The 19192-nt window shown below is 38.1% G+C and overlaps 2 long non-coding RNA genes across 4 annotated transcripts in view; one reads left to right on the forward strand and one right to left on the reverse strand.

The window, feature by feature from the left end:
• LOC135967043 (uncharacterized) overlaps positions 1–3135 on the forward strand; it is a 49835-nt gene extending 46700 nt beyond the window's left edge. Inside the window, exon 4 of the long non-coding RNA XR_010580862.1 lies at positions 3031–3135. This is a non-coding gene — a long non-coding RNA (uncharacterized lncRNA). The remainder of the gene's footprint in view (positions 1–3030) is intronic.
• Positions 1–16214, reverse strand: part of LOC107127301 (uncharacterized) — a 45443-nt gene extending 29229 nt beyond the window's left edge. Inside the window, exons 1-2 of one of the 3 annotated variants that reach the window (XR_010580861.2) lie at positions 15872–16214; positions 14854–15056 (exon numbers count right to left, since the gene is read on the reverse strand). This is a non-coding gene — a long non-coding RNA (uncharacterized lncRNA). The other 2 variants (XR_006692268.3, XR_001484975.4) reach the window with 2 other exon arrangements.
• Positions 16215–19192: the final 2978 nt, after the last annotated feature.

Raw genomic sequence — 19192 nt, forward strand, 5'->3', positions numbered from 1 at the left:
CTAAGAGAACTCAGGAGACATCCTATTAGGGCAGAAGATTAAAAAAGGGGGAAATACATGAATTGGAAGAAGATTCAAAGAAATGTGTTTCCTAGCACTTACTTCACAATCACAATTACATTTGATGCATTAGGGTGAGCATTATCTCCCTAACAAAAATGTAACGTGGGTAAAAGATCCAAATGTTCAGAATGAACACTGTGTTATAGCACAGCAATACAACATATCAGGAAATTTTAACATATTATCAGAAGCAGAAATAAAATGATAGAAAACATTTTCCTGAGTTTCCCTTTGGACTTTCTTTTCAAATCTTTATCTTCACATTAGTCCATGGCATAGATTCCATGTTTTGCTCCTCTGCAACTTGTATAGGTGACAGCGGAGGCCTTGGCCACTGGGATGAAGGACTGCAGTATCACATTCCACATGGCTTTTTTTTCTTCTTTGTTAGTTATCCTACAGAGTCACCTTATCATCAGAAAGGGTTTTGTATGTTGCATCTCTTTCTTTTTAAAGTCTCTTTTAAGCACAGATAACCTCTATTTAGCACACACTCTTCTTTCATCACAACAGGACTCTTTTGAAAAAGTCACCTGTTCTCACTATTTTTACTCCTTAACTTCACTCTTCTATCCATAGTAATCTCCTTCCACTCCCCTATAGTAATGCAATTGCCCTGCCTAGATTACCAATGACACTCTGAGGGGTGGCTTCTGATATTAGTATAGTATTTGATATTATTTCCCAAAACCTTAGTGGCTTTTGGAAGCCCCTTCTGGCTTCTCTCTTGCCTCTGTAGTTTCTTATGTCCCAGTTTCCATTTTGAGCTCTGATTTCTCTGCCCATCATTTAAATAAGTGGTTTTCAAACAGGATATTATAGTGTCCTAAGAAAGGGATGCCATGGAATAAAGACTTTGATAGGTGGCCTTAAAAATGAATCCCACTGATCTCTATAGTATTCATGTCCTTGAGTAATCTCCTCTTCCTGAGGGTCAACTGGACTTACGGACTCTGATACAGTTTGCCTCTGTGTCCCCACACAAATCTCATCTTAAATTGTACTTTCATAATTCCCACATGTTGTGGGAGGGATCTGCTGGGGATAATTTGAATAATGGGGGCAGTTTTCCCCAGACTGTTCTTGTGGTAGTGAACAAGTCCCATGAGATCTGATGGTTTTATCAGGGGCTTCCACTTTTGCATCTTTCTCGTTTTCTCTTGCCACCACCATGTAAGAAGTGCCTTTCACCTCCTGCCATGATTCTGAGGCCTCCCCAGTCATGTGGAACTGTCAGTTCAATTAAACATCTTTTTTCTTCCTAGTCTCAGGTATGTCTTTATCAGCAGTGTGAAAACAGACTAATACAAACTCCCTTCTAATGATTGGAATACCACAGATGTGATATGATGTCACTTCTGAGATTAGCCTGTAAAAGGACTGTGGCTTCTATCTCTTGGATTGCTCATTCTGGAGAAGCCAGCTATCATACTGAAGGTCCATGTGACAAGGGACAGCGGCCTGACAAAATGCATGTGAGTGAGCCTGCAAGAGGGTCCTCTGCAAGACAATCCTTCAGATGAGACCACAGACATAGTTGACAACTGGACTGCAATATAATAAAACACCTTGAGACAGAGGCACTCAGCTAAGACTAACGCAGATTCCTGACCCATGGAAACTGCAAAGTAATAAATATTTGTTGTTTTAAGCTGCTAAATTTGGGGTTGATTTGTTATGCAACAATAGACAATAATACAGGACCCTACATGTTAGGCTTCATCATTCAGGTCATCTGTAATATCTTACTTTCACTCCCCACTATTCTTCCAATAGCCATTTAAAATTCCCTAAAATTTACTTTCTTAATATACCTTGGATTTATATCCCTTATTTCTACTATCACTCTGTTAGTTCAGGCCACCATGACTTCTGCCTTGATTATTTTAACACACCCATAGATAGTCTACCCATATCTATACAACACAGAGGTGAAGAGCTCAGGTTCTTATTTCAGACTGCCAAGTCTGAATTCAACTTCTGCCACTTACTATGTAAGTAATATTAGACAAATTATTTAACCTCTCTCCTTAGTTATATCATCTATAAAATGGGAATATTAATATTAACAGTACTTCATGCAGTGGTTCTAGCATATTAGATTTTGCTTGTAACATGCTTAGAACACTGCCTGGTATAGTGAAAGCTCTCAATAAATGCTGTAGTTATTGAAAGGGAGTCTAACATAATGGTAAGAACATGGACAGCCAGACTGTTAGATTTGAGTTGTTATTCTATCATTCATTATCTGAGTAAACCTGGAAAAATTGCTTTATAGCTCTGTGTCTCCATTTCTGTATCTGTAAGACAGAGATAATAATAGTACTCAAGAATAAAATTGTTGTGAGGATTACATGAGTTAGTGTCTAAAAAGCAAGCTGAAAAAGACTGGCATTGAACATTACCAAGTGTTTTCAATTATTACTATTGCTGATCATTCTGCTGCTTTTTGATTCATTCATTACCTTACAAAAGTGATATTTCTTAACATCAGATCTGATTATGGCATTCTCCTGTTTAAACCTCTGTGATGGTCCACCCATTAGCCCCTACGTGGCCTAACAGAACCTTCATAATCTGGCAAAACTCTCAAACCTCACATGTCTCCACTCTTCCCCACTAAACCTTAAACTCCAATCAGACTAAGCTGCTCGACCTTCCTCAGATGAGCCATGTTCTCCTATATTTCTCTATCATTGCAAATGCTCTTTTCTAGCATAAATACCCTTTCTACTATACTGCCAGGCTAACTCCCACTCATCCTTTCAAAATTCCATTAATAGTATTATATTTCACAGGAATCTTCTGTAACCATCACTGACATTCTTTGCAATACACATGTATACACACACAAACACACACGTAGGTGGATCCTCCATTAAGCACACATAGTTCTCTGTGCCACCTCAATATCTAATATCTAAGAGATTGTAACTAACTATGAACATTTCCATTTCTCTCCACTAGACATGAACTACGGAGTCCCCATCCAAGGCACTGAACAAGTACATCTGGAACATTGTAAGCACTCAATAAATATTTCATCAACAAATAAATGAAGGCTCTAATTTACCATTTCCTTTTTTCTTTGAGAAGCCATATGAACTTCCTTTATTGTGTTCCTACAGTTGACTTTTGTGGCACTACTTTGATATGGGGGTGGCAAAAACTAAAAGGGTTCTTCGTAAAGATCAAATAAGAACATGCTTTCTAGACAACTAAGAACCCTGAGAGGCTCCAGACACTTTGTACCCATGTGTTCAACCCAATTCAGGGGAATTAAGTCATAACAATCTCTTTAAGCCCATATGTTCCATAGTTTTGAGAAGGTGCATACCTGGCTAGAGTCTCTTATTTTAATTCCCCATTCCCACAATATACTATAAGAATTTGGGGCAAGGCACAGTGGCTCATGCCTGTAATCCCAGCACTTCGGGAGGCCAAGACAAGCAGATCATGAGGTCAAGAGATCAAGACCAGCCTGGCCAAGGTGAAACCCTATCTCTACTAAAAATATACCAAAATAAGCTGCGCATGGTGGCACGTGCCTGTAGTTCCAGCTACTCAGGAGGCTGAGGCAGGAGAACCACTTGAACCCGGGAGGCGGCGGTTGCAGCGAGCCGAGACCACACCACTGCACTCCAGCCTGGCGACAGAGCAAGACTCTGCTTCAAAAAAAAAAAAAAAAAAAAAAAAGAATTTGTATGAAATTGAAAGTGTTTGAGTACTTCAAACAAAAGCCTCAGACCAAAAACTCCAATGTGGTAGGTTTTGTATCTCATCTTTCAACAACTCTCTAAGTAGGCAGGTGGCCTTGTATTGGTACTCCATTAGCCAGGCAGTGTATTGATTTCCAAATGTGGGGAGGGTCAAGGTCTAAATCACTTCAAAAGTACCAAGAAAAATAAGTAAAGAGACCAAAGAGTTTCTTGTCTTTTTAGATTTAATCAAGGAACTGCTAAGTCCCTCGTTCTTAAGAACCTATAACAATGAGGAAGTTATGCTTTTTTCTCTCCCAATACCACTTGATCTTTTTATATATCCTGAAAAAGGAAAATAACTGATGAGAAATGACATGTACTGCTGACAGAAATGGGAAAAACTGTCGAGGTCTCACCAAAAAATGAGCAGTGTCAGTGTTACTAATAAGATCTCCCACTGAATTCCCTCATTTCATAAAGGTTCTATCTATGTGAGATGAGCAAATTTTTTTTTTTCAAACAGAGCCTATGTTCTATAACTAGGATAGAGAAATGAAGGGAAAACATACCTATAAAACTGACTTAAAAAATAAAGAAAAGCTCTCCCTAAATTTGTAATGCAGAGAAATTGAATCAATTTTTAAGAATGTATTTTCATTACTAGAGTAAGTAGATCAGGGTAAGAGTGACAGACAGTATTTGCATTTTTTTGCAGTATATACATAGTGAGATCTCTGGCATTTCCTTTGACACAAATAATTTTCCCACAGATGTTTGCTTGAAGTTTCTATGCTACCGCACAAATGGAAAATAGAAGCAATAAACAAGTGATTGGAATGTTTTATGTAAGAAAATACAACTCATAAAAAGTGATGGCAAATAGCAAACTAAAGTGTTGATCAGACTAAGAAACAATATTTCAATTTAAGTTAAAAACTAAGAAATGTGTCCAATAAAGTATATACAGAGCTACACAGTGTAATTCAACTCACTCTGTACCATAAAATCACTCTAAAATATAGAGGGAAAGGAGTTAATGCTTTTCAAAAAATGCTTTGCACTCTTATCTTCAAATCTGTGATATATCCTTGTTAAATGATCTCCCTGTAGAAGATACTGACTTTATTAGATCTCAAATGATATATTAATGAAAGCCAGTCTTGCCTGGAGAGGACATTATCAAGATATTTATTCGGCAAGAGGATGATATCACAGATGATAGAAAGGACAGTGGAGGAATAGACAAGGGTACTGAACAGATATGCGACAGAAAAGGATATACAAGTGGCCACTTGGCACATGAAGAAGCTGTTCATCAGGGACATGCAACTTAATAAACAATGCCATGCCACTACGCACTCACAAGAATAGCAAAATTTTAAAGGACTGACCATAACAAGTGTTGGTGAGAATATGGAGCAATTAGTACTCTCGTATATGGTGGTGAGAATATTAAATTGTATACTTTGAACAAAAGTTCTGAGAGTTTCTTATAAAACTGAATATACATTTTATGATTCTTCACACCAAGATAATTACCCAAGATAAATAAAAATGTATGTTTACAAAATGCCTTAATAAAAATTGCTTATAGCAGCTTCATTTATAATTAGCCAAAACCTGGACAGAATCAGAAGCAATAGAGTGTTTTAGTAAACTGGTTCACGTGATCGTGGGGCTAGCAAGGCCAAAGTCTGTAGGGCAGGCCAGCAGGCTGGAAACCCAGGCACAAGTTGATGCTGCAGTCACAATGCTACATTTCTTCTTCAGCAAAGCTCAGTTTTTACTCCTCAGGACTTCAACTGATTGGATGAGGCCCAAAGACATCAGTCAGAATAATATGTTTTACTTAGAGTCAATTGATTGTAGATGATAAATATATACACAAAATACCTTCACGGCAACATGCATATTGGTGTTTGAGAAAATAACTGGGTACTATGGCCTAGCCAAGTTGACACATACAACTAACTATACAGAGGTCTTGCATGAGATACTATACTGTCTGATTTTATTTATTTAAAATTCTAGGAAAGGAAAACTAACCTAGAGAAGCATCAAATTAGAAGAAAGTTTGCCTCTTGGGGTTGAGTGAGGAGTGATGAGAAAAGAGCATGAGAAAACTTTCTATGGTGATGGTAAGTTTCTATGTATTGAGAGGAGTTTGAGTTACACAAGTACGTGCATGTATGAAACGTCAGTGAATGTACACTTGAGGTTTGTTCATTTTATTTTATAAATTTTATAACAAAATAAAAAATCTGTAAACAACATTCAAATCTATTTAATAATATATGTGATGATGTATTTAGGGAGAAAAGTACTGATATAAAATGAGACTGATGGATGGATGTAGCATTGAAGACATAGATAAGTAATAAGGTGAGTATAGTAGAATGTTTATGGCAAGAGTATAGGTCAGGAGTTCATAGAGGTTCACTGTAAAATGCTTTTGGTTTTGCTGTATGTCTAAAATTATCACAACAAAATGTTGGGAAAACAAACCAATCTCTCAAAATAAGTTATACATATATTTTCTTCAACCAACTGGAAAGCAGCATTTTATCAGTGGTGAAAACCATCTAATTTGAGGTTAAGTGACCAGGTTTCAAATCCCAGCTCTGCAATTGTGCTGGTTATACAGCCTCTACTATGCTATTTAATATCTCTAAGACCTAGTTTAATCATTCGTAAAATGAGAATAGCAAATGGGATTTGCGCATCTGGGTGCACGTGTGTGACCAAAGTATTTAGTGTGGTATATATTAGGTGATCAATGTGCTTTGTGGCACGGTTATCATTATATTGCCTGAAATGACTTTTCTCCACACTTTTCCAGTGACCAAAATGGCCGACTGGTCTCTTCTGCTTGACTAACCTTTAGACAGGTTCATTCCTGACTTTAGGTCCCTGACTTCTATTTTATTAGAGGGTTTGCTTTAGAAAGCTTGTAACTGTAAATCCTTCCTCTGCCTTTTAGAAATGTAAATCTTCTCCCAGTCTCTTGCCAGTTTTATGACCCAGGAATGTCTTTCTTTAGGATCTGAGAGCCATGTATTTGAAACACAATCATCAAGGAAAATAGCGCCCCTATCTCCCCTATCTCATAGTCTCTCTTGGGAGAGCAGGAGCCTAACTTTGGTGGGCAGTTTGTTCCATGCAGTGCAACAATGTCCTATCACATTGATATGAGAAGTTTGTTTTCTCTTTTGGACAAAGCCAATTGGCAAATATCGGTGGCCTATGACTTATCTCTAATGTCCCACAGTACTTTTCCACTAGCTCATCCCAGCACTTAAAATCCCTCCCTCCTTTTGTTTCAGTGGAGTTGAGTTCAGACTGAGTTCTTTCCTCTTTTGCCTATTTAAATAGCCTGAATCAAGTCATCTTTGCCTGTTTAACTTTGCCCCATGCAATTTTTTCTTTGACATAGGGTAATTGTTACTTATCCTTTTAAGGGTCAGCTTATATGTCACCATTTTAAGGAAGCTTTAGCATCCTCCACATTACCTTCCTCACAAAGATTTGATTGCCTTCTTCACTCTCACAATACTTGGTACTTGCTTCAAATAAGATATATTTGTTTTTGTTTATCTGCTTCATCTCCCACACTGGGAATTCCTTGATATGCAAGTGCTTCTTGCATCTCTGTATCTCAGCTTCCAGAACCACCATTATTCCATAATAAACATCAATTAATGGTGGCTGAATGAATAAATAATCAAATGAACAAAGATATCAGGTCCAGTTCTTGCCATAACACGACGCTGAGCAAAGGATGACCAGAAGGCTAGCAACTGCTTATTTAATGTCTGATGGATCTGAGGCAATCACGAAGAACACATTATCTGATAAATGTAAAACAAACAATCTGTACTGAGCAAGTGGGAAAAGAATACCCATCCTTCTCTTGGAATGCATCTCATTTTATGCTGTCTACTAGTTTCTCGCATTTTTGGATTTTAAACATCTCCCTACCACTAAGCTATACTTTTGGTTTAACAAACTTATACATATATGTGTTAAAGCATTTTTATTTTCTTTTAGATAAGGAATAACATTACATCTTAGCTCAATTGCTTAAGCTATAAGTGTGCTAAACTGAATGTTAGAGCGTTGTGAGTTACATGTTTGCCTCGACAGTGTTTTTCCAAAAAAGAATACAATAACCTGTCTTTTATGCCTCAAAGTTTGTGCATACCAGGAAAAGACAGATTTCAAAGCTGATAGAACACATAGTTTCACCACATACACAAGTAACACATGCTGCATTTATTGGGTGCTAGGTAGTAGGAAAGTATTGAGGTAAGCACTTTATAAGCATTATTTTATTTAAACACCAATTCTGTGATTCAGATATTATTTTTACTGACCAAGCTCATCTTGAAATCTTCCTTTGCTCACTTTGTCCTATCCATGTGATCTTCTTTCTATTCTTGAATTTCCCACCTCTGAGCTTTTGTATTAGCTGTTTTCTCCATCAGAACTCTATTTTTTCCTGCAAGTCTTCCTTTGGCTGGTTCCCTCTCATCCTTCATGTCTCAGCTTAAATCTCATCTTCTTACAGAGGCTTTTCCTGACCACCCAAGCTAGAGTCGCTGCCTACTCTCCCCAAGTCAATTGATAGGCCTTCCCCTTGAATTATCTTTATTATATCAGTGGTTCTCAAAGTGTGCTCTACAGCCCTGTGAGAATCTCAGGCTCTTTTAGGGCATATGTGAGGACAACCGTATTCACATAATAATACTGACATCTTATCTGCCTTTTTTGCTGTATCTACATTTGTACTAATGGTGTAAAAGCAATAAGAAAACAAGTAAATAAGACCCTTGGTGCCTTGGCACGAATCAAGGCATTGGCCCCAAGCTGTGCTAGTGGTAATTGTGTGTTTCACCACCATGCAATTCTAGATACAAGACAAGCAATCCCATTACTGGGTATATACACAAAGGATTATAAATCATTCTACTATAAAGACACATGCACACACGTGTTTATTGTGGCACTATTCACAATAGCGAAGACTTGAAACCAACCCGAATGCCCATCAATGATAGACTGGATAAAGAAAATGTGACACATATACACCATAGAATACTATGCAGCCATAAAAAAGGTTGAGTTCCTGTCCTTTGCAGGGACATGGATGAGGCTGGAAACCATCATTCTCAGCAAACTAACACAGAAACAGAAAACCAAACACCACATGTTCTCGCTCGTAAGTGGGAGTTGAACAATGAGAACACATGGACACAGGGAGGGGAACATTACACATCATGGCCTGTTGGGGAGTGGGGGGCTAGAGGAGGGATAGCATTAGGAGAAATACCTAATGTAGATGATGGGTTGATGGGTGCAGCAAACCACCATGACACATGTATACCTATGTAACAAACCTGCACATTCTGCATGTGTCTCCCAGAACTTAAAGTAAATAATAATAAAAAAGAACGAAAAACAAAAAGCGTCACTTAAGAATTTCCTTGACATAATAGTAAAATCTGTTACTTTTATTGAACCTCCACCCTTAAATACACATCTTTTCAATACTCTATGTGATGAAATGGGAAGTACACATAAAGCGATTTTGCTGCACAACAAAGACAATGATTATCTCAAAGTAAAGCACTTATGTGATTGAGTTGAGAACTGAAAACTCAACCATTTTTCATGGAGCAGCATTTTATTCAAAAGAACAACTGAAACACTTGAGTATTTGGCAGACATTTTCTAAAAAATAAACAAAGTGAGTCTGTCGTTTCAAGAAAAACAAGTGACAGTATTTGTTGCCAGCGATAAAATTTGAGTTTTCCAACAAAAATTAGAATTTTGGAAAATCTGTATATGCCATCATGAGCTTGAAAGCTTCCCAATGCTTAAGACTTATCTGATGATAACACTGGTCATATTAACAAATGTTTTCTGATATTTAAAAATGAAATATGTCAAAATTTGGAAGATATGCATAATTCAGTAAACTAATACTTTCCACATGGCCAATACTTGATAGTACAAAATCATAAATGCATAAAAGATTTACTCAGAGTGCGAGGCCAACTGATGGCTTTTAATGTAACAAAGTATGAAAAGTTCATTGATATGATTTTAGACTTTACATTGTAATTAACATTAAGGAAACAACCACTTGTCAAGTTGTGATGTAGTATTGGGGAACAGCCACAATTACCTGAAAATGCTATTATAGTAGTCTTCCCTTTTCCAACTACTTATCTGTGTGAGGCTGGATATTCTTTTTTTAATATTTATTTTTTAGACCCAGGGTCTTGCTCTGTTGCCCAAGCTGGAGTGCAGTGGTGCAATTATGGCTCAGTGGAGATTCAAGCTCCTGGGCTCAAGCCATCCTCCCATCTCAACCTCCCGAGTAACTGGACTACAGGCACGTGCCACGATGCTGTTTTTGTTTTTCTTTCTTTTGTTTTGTTTTTTAATTTTTACATCGACAGAGTTTCACTATGTTGATCAGGCTGATCTCGAACTCCTAGATTCAGGTTGGCCTCCCAAAGTGCTAGAATTACAGGCATGAGCCACCATGCTATATTCTGTTATGCACATATTAAAGACACTTGCAAAAATGTGGAAAATGACACTCTTCCCACTAATTTGTTTTTAATTTGTAAACCATAGTCATTTTCAATGAAAAATGTCTTTATGTTAACATGTAATGGGATAATTCTTGTTATTTTTAGATAAATTAATAATTTAAGAATTTTGTTTTAGTTTCTAATATGATAAATATCAATAGATATAACCTATACAAACAAAATTTCCTTTTAGTATTTTGTAATTTAAGATTTTTCAAAGTTCCAAGATAAAAAAAATTAAGGATCAGTCATTTATAGCAGATATCACCAGCTTACATTCTATTCTATATTTTTAGTTATTGTTTATTGTCTGTCTCCATCTATCAGATTATTAGCCATGAGAAGACAGCTATATCTGTCTTGTTTGTTAATATCTTCTGTGCCTAAAAGAATGACTGGCATATACTAGGTGCTTCATAAAAATATTTGTTGACATGAATGAATCTTAATTTTAAGGATTAAGAAATGGCATCTGAAAGAGGTTTTCAGTTATGTACCTAAGGTCACATCACTAGTAAGTGACTGAGGAAGCATTCAAATACAGCTTTGTCTAATTTCAAAGCTCATGCACTTAATTAAATTATTCAGTGAAATTGCCTCTGCAGTGAGGATTTGGAGGTGGTCTTATCACAGCGATATTTAGCCTTAATGTCAAAAGACTTGTAGTCTTTACAAACTTCTATAGTATTTTGTCTTAGACATGAAATTATTATAAAACTACAAAGAACTTTAGAGGGTATTTCAACTTCTCACAGAGTTGGGTCATACAGTTACTTATTTATACAACTAAGGGACTGAGCCCCAGAGCTTCCATCCATACCCATTAGGGCAATATGTTGTGGAAACAAAGTCATGAAAATCACATGAAGTTACTTTCATTTCTTCTGCCTCATCCCAGATTTCTTTTCTAAAATCCCAGATGATAAGTAAAGGCATGGAAGAAATGGAGCCTGGCATGGTAAATTGAGAGCTCTGACTTTCTGACCCCAGCAAATCTATTTTTCCATCACTGACGATTAGGCCACACATCCTTTAGAGGTGTGCCTTGATCAATGACACCCAGCTACACAAAGCAGGCCCTGCCCTCTGAGTGACCACTTCATCTAAAATGGATGCAAATTCTAGCTTTTCCTGTACTAGGCCAAGGTGCAGTGTATAGGTCTTTAGAGACCAAGGTTCTTTGGTAAGGCCCTTGCCAAGTCTCTTTTGTAATTGAATTGCTTTTCCTTTACATTTGATACTTAAACCAACAAATAAAAATGTTTTATTTCCAAATCAGTTCAAATGTTGCAAGGCAGCAACCAGAGCAAATGTGACTCAAATCATCACTAAAGAATATGTTCATGGGAATGTGTACATGAAACATAGCTGAGTAGTTGTAGAATATAATAAAAAGGGGCACTGTGCCTCCTATACTTTGCTGTCACTGTGCTCAGGGCAATACCTATTTCACACCAATTCCAATGCCCAGGGAAACATCCGTGATCAGTGCTGGCTTTAAGCACTGAGTGGCTACTTAGGGTGGTAAGCTCCCCAGCTTCTAGCATAGAGCAGATGATCAATAAATAATCATTGAATGACTAATTTTCCACAATGCCAGTACATATTTCAAGCATTCACCATGAGTACGGCCCCTCTAATCTGGAAACAATATGCTTATGCTGAAGATCCAACAAATCCTGCAGTCTGTAGCACAGAAGGTTAAATTCATAAATCCTGGAGGTTTATGTACTTCTGTTTGTAAAGATGATAATATTTTACCTTTAGAGAGATGTTACATCCAGATCACCGCCGTCAGATGAAAATATCGACTTAGCCTACAGCCCTACTACAAAATATAAAATTGTAACATCTAGAGAAAACAAACACATTGTCATTTGGAGGGAGGGGTGTGGTTAGGAAAGCAACAAATAAGCCAGATAATTAACTCAAATTGACTTAATAGAAGGTTTAAAGTATCTTAATTGCTACTGTCTGAATGTGTTTCCCCGAAATTCATGTGTTCAAACCTAATCACCAATGTGATAGTATTAGGAGGTAGGACCTTGGGAGGTGATTAGGTCATGAGGGGAAAAACCCTCATGATGGGATTAATGCCCTTATAAAAGAAGCCTCAGATGAAAGTTGGGGTGAAATCGCAGCATATAGCAGATGCTACATGATCGTACCACTGCACTCCAGAGCAAGACTGTCTCAAAAAAAAGAGGCCTCTGAAAGCTGTCTTGCACCTTCCACCATGTGAAGGACACAGCAAACAGTTGCCATCTATGAGCCAGAAAAGGGGCCCTCACCAGACACTGCATCTGCTGGTGCTTTGATCCTGGACTTGCCAGCCTCCAAAATCGTGAGAAATGGATGTTTGTTTATAAGCCATCCCATTTATGGTATTTTCTTATAACAGCCTGAATGGACTAAGCACAAGTTATTGCATTTTGTAGTTATTTTTCCCCACCCTTGGTATTACTCTTTTATTTCTGTATTTCAACATATGTATTATCCAGACATTAGCACAAACTAAGTGCTTAATAATTTTTGTTGAATTAACTTAATACACTGGTTCTCCCATTACGGTTTGAGGATCCCTGGAGGCAATGGTGTGCTGGAGCAGCTTCTATCATCTCTTAAGGACCCACTGTCAAATTTTATTTTTTATTATTATTTAGTTTAGTTTTTTGAGACGGAGTCTTGCTCTGTCACCCAAGCTGGAGTGCAGTGGTGCAATCTAGGCTCACTGCAAGTTCCACCTCCCTGGTTCACACCATTCTCCTGCCTCAGCCTCCCAAGTAGCTAGGACTACAGATGCCCTCCACCACGCCTCACTAATTTTTTTTTTTTTTTTGTAGTTTTAGTAGAGACAGGGTTTCACCATGTTAGCGAGGTAGGTCTTGATCTCCTGACCTCATGATCTGACCGCCTCGACCTCCCAAAGTGTATATTTTATTTTATTTTAAGTTCCAAGATATATGTGCAGGATGTGCATGTCTGTTACATAGGTAAACATGTGCCATGCTGGTTTGCTGCACCTATCAACCCATCACCTTGAGATTAAGCCCCACATGCATTAGCTATTTATCATGATGCTCTCCCTCCCCCAAACCCCAATAGACACCAATGTGTGTTGTTCCCCTTCCTGTGTCCATGTGTTCTCATTGTTCAGCTCCCACTTATGAATGAGAACATGTGGTGTTTGGTTTTCTGTTCCTGTGTTAGTTTGCTGAGGATAATGGCTTCCAGCTCAATCCATGTCCCAGCAAAGGACATGATCCTGTTGCTACTTATGGCTGCATAGTATTCCATCATACACATGTACCACATCTTCTTTATCCAGCCTATCACTGATGGACATTTAGGTTGATTCCATGTCTTTGCTATTGTGAATAGTGCTACAATGAACATATACATGCATGTATTTTTATAATAGAATAATTTATATTCTAATATCCTGAATCTACAAGGAACTTTAACAAATTTACAAGAAAAAAAAATACCCTATCAAAAAGTGGGCAAAGGACATGAACAGACACTTCTCAAAAGAAGACATTTATATGGCCAACAAACATGAAAAAATACTCAACCTCACTGATTAATAAGGAAATGCAAATCAAAACCACAATGAGATACCATCTCACATAAGTCAAAATGGCGATTATTTAACAATCAAGAAACAACAGATGCTGACGAGGCTGTGAAGAAAGAGGAACACTTTTACACTATTGGTGGGAATGCAAATTAGTTCAACCATCGTGGAAGACAGTGTGGAAATTCCTGAAGGATCTAGAACCAGAAATATCATTTGACTCAGCAGTCCCCACTGTCAAATTTTAAAGAATTTTGTGAGTCAGTCCTTAAACATAATCATTATTAAAAAGTATATTATAAAAACATTCAATTAAATTATATTAACATAAAGATAATAAATATTCACAACCCATCATTTCCTAATCATTTTACTACAATCTTGTTAGGCTCTTGCAGTTATTTCTAGCTATTGTATTTGTATGGTAGAAACACTATATAATAATGTGCTACTGCCTGTCTTTTCCCAACTTTGCATTATCAGCCATGTTGGGAGTATTTACACCAGAGAAACTGGCAGTGCTACAAAGTGGCCTTTCTCTCCTTCAATAATGAACTGGTTTTTAAAACACTGTCCACAAGTGGAGCAGCACACCACTTACTGAGAGTTCTCAAGAACCTTTCCGGTACTAGGTCCTCTCTTTTTGTATGAGTGGCTAGATTTCTTCATGTATGTTAATCAAAGTAACACTCTAAAACAGATTGAATGCAGAAGCAGAGATGAGACTCCGACTATAAGTTCCCCATTAGTTTTCAAAAAATGGAAATCTATATATCTCTTCTCATTAATTTTCCTCATAAAAAAGAGTTATTTGGGTTATCATATAATGTTTTACTATTTTAAAATGAATTAGTATTTTTATTTCTAATTTTGCATTTTAGTATGATAAATAGTGATAGATACAACTCACAAAAATGAAAGTCCTTGGGGTCCTCAATAATTTACAGTGTGAAGGAGACTGAGATCAAAAGTTTTCATTTTTCAACGCAGTTAATTCCACACCTCGCTTTTTTTGACTTGGCGTAGTTAAACCAGAAAAGCAGGTCTGTATTCTTACGGCTTTGTGACCTTGGTAAGTTAATTCTTTACCTCTTCAAATCTTCATTTCTCCAACTGTGAAAAGGCAATGTTGGAAAAGATTTTGTCTCAATGAATCATTTTTTTTTGCTTTTAGCTTCTGTAACTACGAGAATTATAAACGAGCTTTGCTCCTAGCTTGAGGGCAGTACAATTATTTCTGCTTTGTCATCCTTTTTGTACCTCCAAATCCCATCATCACTGTCTTTAACAATCTGTTCTGCCTAAACTCCTCCCCCCACCAAAGATTTTTCATTGCATTACATCACTGTGCAGTAATTACAGAAGTTACTATTTCCAGCTGTCAAAAAAAAAAAACCGTTCTGCACTAAACTGCATGCATGCAGCACATACAAAACACAGTGCAGACCAAGAAAATGCCAGTTTAGTGTCACCCCATCCATCAGGTGGAAAAATGAAATGCCTAAAGCAGGCACTGCGACCGAATTTAATAAAGCATACTATTACTCAGGCCCTGCCTTGCATCTCCTCACTGAAGCGGAGTGAAATAGAAAGACATGTGCTGCCTATGCAGTTTCTCTTTTCTGTGAAAACACCACGGATTGGTATCTGCTTGGCGTCCTTAACGAATGTGTGAATATGTGTCTTAATTCCAGGTTAGTGCGCGTCTGGTTTGCCTCCGAAATGACTGCGGCAGAATACAAACAATGTATAAAATAAAAAGCCTTTGCCAAGTGCGCCAAGACTACAGCCTTCACTTACGAATCACATCTGCGTCTCCTTTCCCTTTACGCACCCGCAATAGGATCAACATGTGAAATCGCACCCCAGTCTGCCGGGAATTTGATTTCCACTTCCCCTCCCAACATCAAACCCCCACGAAAACCAACCCTTCCGGGCGCGAAGCTGCACGTAAGGTGGGGAAGGCAAAGAGACTGCGCGGCGAGCGCGCACTGTGGGGCGCGCCCGCCTCCCGCCGCAGACCCCGGAGTGAACTGCGCTCCACGGAGGCCTGTGCTGGGAAGAAGCCGAGGAGTAAGAGATGCGATAAAATGGCTGCCAGGAGGGGGTTGCTCTGTGCTAAGGACAGCATGCCCTCCCCAAGGGATCCAGTGTGCTCCCAGCCAGCCTCCTGGCAGCGGCCGAGACGCCTCACATTTGGGGCGCATCCCAAGGCCGAGGCGAGGCGACTTTCACAGCTTCATTTAGCTCTGCAGAAGGTCACCTCCGTCCCCACCCCCATGCGGCACGTGCGGCAAGGCATCGCCATGGCAACCTTGCTTTCCGCCCCTCTCTTGTTATTGAACAGCTGAGACACCCAGCGTCCCTGAACTTGTTACTGCACAAGTTAATGCGGTCCTCTGAGGGCTTGGTTTCCTAACTATTGTTCTTTGGGCAACTGACTGCTTCCTGAAACAAAAAAAAAAAAACAAAACAAAACCCTACGCGTGTGTCTCAGACGTTCTCCCCACCACTCCTGGCCACAAATGTGAGCGAATCCGGTCATTCTCCTCCTAGGAAGCCCAACAGAATAAGCTGGAAGGAAGCAAGGATTCAAGTCCAACCGTGATTTACTGACACTAATGTTGTCACCATTTTGACGTTTGCAGCCTTCAGTTTCACTAGATATAAACCATTAATAGTTATATGACTACCTCTCTCATATATGGTTGGTGAGTGAGTAAATTGATGCAATCTTCCTGTAGGCAAATTTTTCAAGAAATAAAGAGGCTTGAACAAAATATAGCTACAAAGATACTCATAGCAGCAAATGTTTATAATAGTTGTTTCTAAATCAAGCTAAATGTAAGAAAACAGTTGGTTAAAGTAATGAATACAATGAGATAACCACTGGGTGACGCGATTACAGGTGACTTTTTCTTATTCTTTGTTTGACAGTGGTAAGAATTATATAAGAACAAAAACATGTTTTGTTTTATTGTTTCAACAGGTCTGATGTGGTTTATAAACATATAAACGGATCATTACTTATAGATTATACATAAAAATGTTTTCATCAAAGGAAAGTGTGAAGATTAAAATGGAAGAGCTCTGGATCACTTAGATCATTTGTTATTGTTTTCGTTTTTTTTCCCCCCTCAGATAGCAAAGTATTTGCATTTGGTTTGGGAAAAATTATTTTTAATTATTTATGTTCTACCAAAGAAAACAAAATGATTTTCCATTGAACACATGATAATATTAAGAAATACTCAAAATCATCTTATTGTCATAAACCATTAAGGATAAAGGCTTTCATTTTGTTCTTGTTCTCTGGCTATAGAATTTCAGTTCAAAGAGCAGTTGTTGTTTTAAAATGGAAATTCATGAGTGCTGAGAAGCCTGGCTGCAGAGCCAGATTGTGCTCAAAGTGGAATCTTTCAAAACCGCCTTATCTGAGGTCCCTGCACCCCGGCCCTGAAACAGCAGGGAGTAGCTTGTCATCTCATTTACACAGAACTGCGTGATCCTTCAGGGTAACCACTTTCTTCCCACTGTAAGAGTGAACCTGGCTGTTGTCAAGTAGCCTGTAAGAAGCCCTGCAGTATCACACTAAAGACACCTCATCTCTGAAGAGGGCTCAGGGAGAGCCCAGGCCTGACCAACAGTTGCAATTAAATCAGGACCTTTTAAGGCTTGGAAAATGCTCACTGTGAATTATTCTGAAAGAAAAAAAAAATCATAGACCTGGGCAAAAATTTAGCTATGCGAATTTAGTTTTTATACTATTTTATAATAGTAAAATTTTAGAATCCACATAAATGTCAAAGAACTAAAAATAAATCTGTGTTACAGCTGGATGATAAAACTATATGCAGCCATTAAAATTGAACATATAGGAGAATATGCAGTCATGTGGGAAAGTGTTCATTGTGCCGTGTTAAGTGAAAAGAAAAGCATGTTAAAAATAGAATGTTCATCATGACCCAATTTTTATAAAATATTTTGTAATGCATGCAAGATTTAATGTGTTACATACATCACTCAAAATTTAAGCTCCAAAATTGTGGATTGCCAGTTGTATTTTTTCTTTTTCTTTTTCCTTCTCTAATAAGTCCATTAATAATAAGGTATTAATGGCTAAGTGATTGTTAATAGGGCATTAATGAGAGAGGGTGTATTTTATTAGTACCCAGGAAATGGTACTACACACTCTGATGACTTTTCAGGAATGCGTTTTGCAGACACTTCAGAACATTTCCAAAGCATACATTTTATAAGCTTAGTAATTAGAGGATGATTGATTGCCTGAGTCACATTACCCACTTCACATATCCATTCATCTGGACTAAAGCGTTTACACCTTGTGTTTCTTTCCAACCTAAGTTTTAGAGCAAATGTAACACAATTTTCCTGAAGACATCTGTTTACAGCATTGAAAAGATTAAATCAAGCTAAGGATTGTCCAGGCACCTAGTAAGCACATTCTATACTCAGAGTGCACGTGTGCTCTGGATTCAGGTCTGATTTTCCATAACCCCTCATTTATAATTGGAGAAGCAGTTGCCCACATGACTCTCTAATGGAAAATCCACAAAGGCTGTCCCCTCAGGGTGGATGGCCAAGCTTTGCAGCCCAGCCCGGTAGGCCCTTTATTTCCTGGTTCCTGCTAACCTCTTCATGTCTCAACCCTGCCTTTCCCACCTCCTGTGCTCGCACTGAGACTATCACAGTGAACACAAATGGAATCTTCCTATGTGCTGGACATTTTTTATGGGATAGGTATTACTCTAATATTATTCCTCCCATTTTACATATGGAGATGCTGAGGCATGGACACATCAATCTCATCATTCACAGTTCCTATCATTTACAGTTAATAAGGATTAAGATGTAAACCCAGGAAGCCTGGCTCTTGTTCATAACTGTTATATCTCCACCCAGGTAATATGTAGATTCCCAAATGAATTATTAGCTTCAATGACTTTCTGCTTCAACCTTTCTGTATAGGCTCCTTCTATGTAGAAGTTCTTTCCATTTAGCCAAACTCTGATTCTTCTTTCAAAACACAGATGTCATAGATCTCCTCTGGAAAGTCTTCCTCAGTGCTCCCATATGTGCCTCCATTATGGTTCTTATCACCTTGCTGTAAAGCATGATTTACCTCCTGCCTCCGCCATGTGTCTTCAAAGACAAGTTTCAAATTTCTATTAGTTTTTATAACTCCAGTGCCCAGCACAGTGTCTCTGACACATAGGTGGTACTTAATC

This window comes from Macaca fascicularis, chromosome 14 (genome assembly GCF_037993035.2).
Source record: "Macaca fascicularis isolate 582-1 chromosome 14, T2T-MFA8v1.1".
Taxonomy (NCBI): domain Eukaryota; kingdom Metazoa; phylum Chordata; class Mammalia; order Primates; family Cercopithecidae; genus Macaca; species Macaca fascicularis.